The 7530-nt window shown below is 41.6% G+C and overlaps 1 pseudogene; it reads left to right on the top strand.

Moving 5' to 3' along the window:
- Positions 1-7028: 7028 nt before the first annotated feature.
- Positions 7029-7142, top strand: LOC118573551 (annotated as a pseudogene).
- Positions 7143-7530: the final 388 nt, after the last annotated feature.

Below are 7530 nucleotides of genomic sequence, written 5' to 3'. Positions count from 1 at the left end.
TGCAGCTGTTAAGAAAAGAGAAATTCTGGAGTTTTTAAGAAAATGGGTAAGATGGTAGAGCAGTGGTTCTCAACCTTCCTAATGCTGCGACCCTTTCGTACAGTTCCTTGTGTTGTGGTGACCCCAAGCATAAAGTTGTTTTGTTTCATGACTGTAATTTTGTTGCTGTTATAAGTTGTGATGCAAGTATCTGTGCTTTCCGATGGTCTTAGGCGATCCCTGTGAAAGGATCATTTGGCTTCCCAAAATGGGACATGACCATAGGTTGAGAACCACTGTTGTATTCTATTGAATGAGATGATTCACCCTAAGAGACACAGAAATCTCATGTTCTCTCTCCTACGCTGATCCTAAATGTTGGTTTACCTGCATATAAATAAAGCTTATGAGAAGGGAGCTAGACTACGAAGCCATGTAAGAGATGATAAGAGGGAATCCGGTGAGGGAAAGTAGACAAAAGGTCATTTGGGATGTGAAAGTTGAAGAGATGACAAGGGATGGGAGGGAACAAGGGGTGGAGTGAGGAGAGAGAAAGTAACAAAAACAAACTTCATTTGAAAAACACTGTAATAAAACCTTTGTAAACTAATAAAGACAAATAGACTTTTTAACCATATCTATTCAACAAGCCCAATCCAAAAGCAAACTAAAATACATTTCACATAAGAATTTAGACTACAAAAATAACTTTAAACAGTAACCATACTGGCAATTATTTCAGTTCAGCAACTCTAGGTTTTATTGGTTCCTCATCTCAACAGTTAACTGCAGAGGGGATTGATAGGGGCGGTAGGGAGCGGGGCTCAGTGTGGTCTGCAGACATTGTGTACACATGCAGAACCATCTGAGAACAAATTTGTTTAAATTATACTAAATAACATAATTGAAAATTTATTTTGTTTTTATTTTATGTGCATGGGCATTTTGCCTGCATGTATATCTGTGCACCGCATATATACAGAGGTCAGAAAAGAGTGTCAAATTCCCTGGGACTAGAGTTACAGATGGCTGTGACCTGCCATGTGGGTTCTGGGAACTGAACCCTGGTCCTCTGGAAGAGTGGTCAGGGCCCTTAACAACTGAGAAATCTCAAAAAACAAACAAACAAAAACCCCTACATTTATGTAGGTTGCATTCAAATAGCCAAGTGTCTCCCAAATCAGTAAGTAGTGTGCATCAGTGTGTGTACGTGTTTTCATGTACTTTTCTAGACAGATGCATTAGATACAGAGGCTACACATACTTTGTCACTGCATACACCTTGTAGCTAGCTTTAAAACTATCTTCCAAACACAGCTGTTTAAGGACTCACATTTTAAATCTGTGTCCTCCTAGCTGTAGACAGAACAGCAGTGCCTGCAAAACATAGCCTACATTTGTAGTCAAATTATTATTTGTCATTTCATCCATGTTATCATTTTAGATTAGTTCAATTTCCTTCAAATCCCGAGCTTACGAGTGTCTGCTAATTAGCATAGCTGTGCATGCAATCTTAAATGTGAAGGAGATTAGCGATCGTGAGCTGGAACACACTGGGAAAAGTCAGCCACTTTGGTCATCCCAGTACCCATGGGAGGAGGGAGGACACAGTGCTGGGTACTGAGTCCCTGAGTCCCTTTAACTAACAGGACTTGCCTCTGTGATTTGTTGAGAGAGACAATGGCATGACCCAGGGGTAGCCAGGGAGGAGTCAGATTAGCTCGTGCCAACACTCCCTCCATTCATTGTGTCCAAACACTCCAGAAAGGACACAAGAAAGGTCAATAAGGGTTATGTCTTATCAGGACAGATGGGCTTAAGTGTCACGGCAAAGCCAACAGTCTTGTACCTAGCAGAGCTTTGGGAATTTGGGGTGGATCACCCGTGCTGGCTGAGCATGTACTATCTAGAGAGCCAGCCCTGAGAAGGGCTATGTGGGTTATTAGAATTTATGCAGGACCTCAACCCAGCACAACAAGCCCACTCAGTTCTCTGGCTCCCTGACTGCTGGTAGAGCTATATTTAAGAAGTGCTTACAATTTGGGAAAGAAAAGATTAATCAGAAAATCAGGTTGATTCTCAGGAAATGGTCACATTCTCAGAGCAGTGTACCTAGATAGCCAAGATTTAGGCTTTTTGGGATATATGTTTCCTTTGGGATGGGGAAAAATACCAATAAGGTATTGTAAACCACTAATAATTGCTCATATTTGCTGAGAACATTCTACATGCTGCAAACCTTGTGTGCTTTTATGATTTTTATGTGATTATTGTCTTGTTGGACCATTGCTGAACCCCAAATGCTCCAAACTGCACCCCAATTTTAGTTGGTGCTCAATAAATATTTGTCAAATGAATCACCATCTTGGGCCCAGATATGAATGGTCTGTTGTATATAAAGTCAATTTTAGCAACCCAAGTAACCCATCCTGGGTAGTTTACAGATGAGAAATTAAATAATTCTGCTCAGATCTCACAACTAGAGATGAAAGACCCAGAACTCAAATCCTAGGCAAAGAGATTCTTTTTTTAAAAAAAAATAACATTAATTAATTAATTAATTAATTAATTAATTAATTAATTAATTAATTTTGTCTATGTGCATGCTTATGTGAGCATCCATATGTGCCATGGTGCATGTATGAAGGTCAAAGGATGCCTTGCAGGAGTCTGTTTTCTTCGTGTGATCGCACGGGTCCTCGGCATCAAATCTGGGTCAGCAGACTTGGCAAATGCCCTTGCTGCTGATCTATCTTGCTGACCCAGGCTTGTGGATTCTAAATCACATGTGCTTTCTTCTCTCTCTTCTGCAAAGTCAACACTTGAACCTTAGTGTGTATTTGAACACAACCCACCTTATTCTGTTCCCGGTATTTCATAGTTAGATTGATCTCTGTCCCTGCCTCTAGACTGTTTACTATAGACTAGTGGTTCTCAACCTTCCTAATGCTAAGACTCTTTAATACAGTTCCTTATGTTGTATTGACCCCCAACCATGAAATTAGTTTCATTGCTACTTCATAACTGTAATTGTGCTACTGTTATGAAACATAATGTAAATATCTGATATGCAGGGTATTTTAAATGTGACCCCCTGTGGGGTTGTGACCCACAGGTGGAGAACCACTGTGAGAATATTCTGATACTCTACAAACACAAGCAGCCTTTATAATCAAATGTCTTTTTGTAGTTAAAAATACCAAAGACAACACAATCCAGATTCTCTGTGTGATATCCATCTTGACATGGCTTACTTCTTGTGTTACTTTTACTCTCTTTAAATACTTTATTTTTTAAAACTATCTATTTCTTTATATAACTGCACATATTACATTTTTCTCTCTCCCAAACTTATGTACATTTTTATACACACTGTAAACCGTTTTGAGGTTTATCCCATCAGAATCTGTCTTATTGTGAATCTATTACTTTAAATTGCAGCATTTTCTGCCCCCTCAGCCTCCCAACATGGTGGTGGTATATTTACCACCAGCTTTGGGGGAACCCTATATACCACCAGACTCTGGGAGGCAGTGAGTCTATGCCTCTATCAAAGCAGTGTAGCCCAGGAACCTCTTTTTTTTTTTTTTTTTTTTTTTTTTTTACCACACACCATGTTGTGCAGCTTGCAGAAACCTCTGTGTAACTTGGCAGGAATGTGCCATGGTGTAGCTTCAGTCTGCATGCCACAAACCTGACATAGAGTAGCTCAAGCTGGCATGATGCAGCATGTTACCACCCACATGAACTTAGGTAGAAACTCAAGTCATTGGGCACCATTTGTAGCTGAAGGTTTTCCTGTGCTCACTTGGCACCAAGGACCCCACAGCCGCTTATAAAATAGTCACTCAGAAACTTATATTAATTAAAACTAAATGGCCTAATGGCTTAGGCTTCTTGTTAGCTAGATCTTACATCTTAAATTAACCCATTTCTATAAATACATACTTTGCCATATGGCTCATGGCTTACCAGTATCTTTACATCTTGCTTCTCATGATGGTGGCTGGCAGCATCTCCTGACTCAGCCTTCCTCTTCCCAGCATTCTCATCTCTGCTTATCCTGCCTATACTATACTTCCTGCCTTGCTACTGGCCAATCAGCATTTTATTTATCAACCAAATCAGAGCAACACATTCACAGCATACAGAGTGATATTCACAGCAAACTATTGCCTTTAAAAGTTACAGTTCTGTCTGCCATCATGAGTCACCTACCAGCAAAGCCAGAGCAGGTCAATCTACTGATATTAGTTGGTGAAACACCACTAGCTGTGGACATCAGGCTAGGGCCCATTTCCGATGGGGGGGAACCCTTTCCTTTACTTGGATTACCGATGTGTGGTAATGGGGACGTGTTGGTCTTCAATGTGTCCTTGAGCAAGTTTGGCTCTGAAGATGGATGCTATAGTGATATATCTGTGGGAACTAATTTCTTCAGCATGTGCTCATAGGACAACATGGTTCACCTGCTGCTCTCTGTAATAACTAATAAACTAAACTTGGAGCCTGAAGAACTCACTCTAAGAAATGGAGAATGGCCCTGCTCCTTGGACTGGTCCCCCTGAGCCAGGGAGAGCTGACAATAGCTTTTGCAGCAAGGGCACTTGAATTAGAGGCTGAACTGAGACCATCTAGGCAGCAGAGTGGCTATAAAACAATATGATGACTTTTGGCTGTAATAGGAATGGATGATGTGGACCTCAGGTGATGTACACTGTACCCATTTATGCTTTTCCTTTTATATTTTCCTAGGAAGGGCTGGTTAACTTTCTTATTTTTCTAAAGGATTTCCCTCCCCTTGAGATTGTCTTCTTTCAAAGTTTCCTAACTGTCTCATTTGCAGTAAACTTCTCTTATGTTTGGCAAGTGAAGCTTGGGCTTGGAGCAAAATAATCCAGGCTAACACTGAAGGGGAGGATTATAGTCTACTGCAGGGCCCTTGTGGGTAATGGCCAGATAGAGACAGAGAGGAGGAGCTTGTTTGTACTCAAAGAAGCCGTGCCCATCGGAAACAGTATGAAGTGGGTAATCACACTAGCAATAGCTATTTATATTGTGGACATGTTCAATGCATAGAGATTAGAGAAGAGAAATGTACTACAATTTAACAGCCTGCAGATGTTCAAATAAAGTATTCTGTCTGGAAGTTGGCAGGTTCTATGCTCTATATTTCCCCATTACTGGGAGGTGAATCTAGGAGAGGAAGTTAGAGAGTTAATCTAGAGAAGGGCTAGAGCTGATTCAAGATCATATAAAATAAGATTTTGTGGGTATAGGGACAAGGAAACACTTGATGTGCTAATTAAGATGTGAGTATATGTGTACCGCAGAGAATGTGAAGTCCTGTCATCTAGAGAGTAGTCAACTATGGGATGGGTGAGCCATTTCCAGGAAGGAGGTGCCATCAGTTTATCAGACATAAAGCGCATCGTTGTTCCAAGCAGGCTGAAGTGTTCACACTCTGACATCCTGCTAGATGTTTAGTCAGGATATTTGAAGCCGGTGTGTGCATGAGTGCATGTATGAGCTCACGTATGCATGTGGGCGTGTATACACATACATGCTGGAGGTCAGATCCATCAAGTGTCCTCCTCAATCACTCAGTCTTAGTTTAGAGAGTGCTTCTCTCACTGAATTTGGAAATCCACCTGTCTCTGTAGTTCCAGGGCTGGGGTTAGAGGGATTCACTGATGTGATTATCCTTTATGTGGATGCTGGGATCTGAATTCAGGCTCACAAAGCCATTGCCTCTTCCCCTCCAGTGGAGCTTCCAACTTCAGGTGAGCTTGGATCAGAGGTTAGTAGGCTGTCCAGGAATGATGTCATTTCAAATGAGGCAGTCCTCCTAAGTAAATGTCACAGGGCATTGTCCAGCACAGTGAGGAGACACATTTTATATAGCCTCCCGTTGTTTTAAAATAGTTGATTTCTGTCACATCCTGGGCAGTTATAGTAGACTGCTTTATGTTATTATTATAAAGGTGACACTGGAACTAGATAATTATAAAGAAAATAGGTTTATTTACTCCACAGCTTGGAAGGCTCAAAGTTCCAATACCATAGCATCATAGCCCTCTGAACTATGTCATCTAGTGACTGATGGCACCTTAATGTTATACAGGAGTGACCTAGCACATGGCCTGACAGGAAGTCAGAGTCAGGGGTATGTCCAGTCTTAACCTCCTTCTAGACTTCATCTCTTAAAGTTCCTATCCCTTCTCCATCTTCTACACTGGGACCACACGCCCCTCTTACAGTTCTGGGTGGAATAGCAACATGAAACTCTGGAGGACACACACAAAATATACACAGATCCCAGAAGGAGGTCACAGTCAGAAATCCACCCACCCACATTCTGGCTCTAGGAAAAGGAGCAATTTGTCCAGGGTTTGATACAGCAAGCATCATGGACACTCTGAGACTGAAGCTCTTGGAAGATTCTACTAGCATTCATAAATGCTTGCCATGGAAAGATGTATACTTTCCCAAAACTAACCGTGTGATAATTCTAGTATCCTTGTGACCGGTTGGCAAATCTGTGAGCCCAAGGTTTGTCAGAGGGCTGGAAAATTCTTCCTTGCAAAGCTGTGCTCTGTGTTTTAGAACATTTAGTAGTGCTGCTAGCCTCTATACCCAGTGGATGCCAGTGGCGACCTCCAGATCTGTGACAACCATGTATGTCTCCAGACATCAAGACAGCATCCTCTATCTATGAGGAATGCCATAGAGCTGGGGAGACCACAGTGGAAGTTTTTGAGCTCACCTCCCAAGTCATAAGTGGTCTTTTCATGTCCTGGTGTGACCAGACCATGGAGGTGCACAGAAGCCCATCTTTGTGCATCTGTTTCACACTCTTATTCTTGCTTTTACTGCCCAATAACCCAGATGTGAGAAAGTAAATAGTTTTTGTTTGTTTGTTTGGTTGGTTTTTGGTTTTTGGTTTTTCGAGACACGGTTTCCCTGTGTAGTTTTGCGCCTTTCCTGGATCTTCCTCTGTTGACCAGGCTGGCCTCGAACTCACAAAGATCTGCCTACCTCTGCCACCCGCATGCTGGGATTAAAGGCATGTGCACATACTAAAATTGGAATGATACAGAGAAGATTAGCATGGCCCCTGCGTGAGAAGGTAAATAGTTTATCACTCTGTGAGCTCAAATTGGGACTCTGTTCCCTCACATAAGCTCATATATTGATTCAGCTATGCATTGTTCAGTTGTATCATAAGGTAACTCTCTGTCTGCTTCACAGAAATGTCACCAGAGCAGATGAGATGCTGTGGGGGAATGGCACTTTAGAGACTGCCAAAGCCAGTTCAGATGTAAGATGTTATTAAATTGAGAAGTATCCATTAGCTTATAAAAATGGCAAGAGCACCAGCCCTGAACCTTCTTCAGGAATGGAATCTTGAGAAATGATTACACTTGTAGAATATTAAAAACAAAAATGGCCCAGAGATTGGCTGTCACACTTGACACTAATTTCCTCTGTACAGTCTGGTACAGCGGATCCACTCAAAATCATTCCGTATCCCCCAAAGAAGTCACTCTA

Source organism: Onychomys torridus, chromosome 23, assembly GCF_903995425.1.
Source record: "Onychomys torridus chromosome 23, mOncTor1.1, whole genome shotgun sequence".
In the NCBI taxonomy this organism is placed as follows: domain Eukaryota; kingdom Metazoa; phylum Chordata; class Mammalia; order Rodentia; family Cricetidae; genus Onychomys; species Onychomys torridus.
The sequence above is the reverse complement of the archived record's forward strand: the minus strand, read 5'-3'. Positions and strand labels throughout refer to the sequence as shown.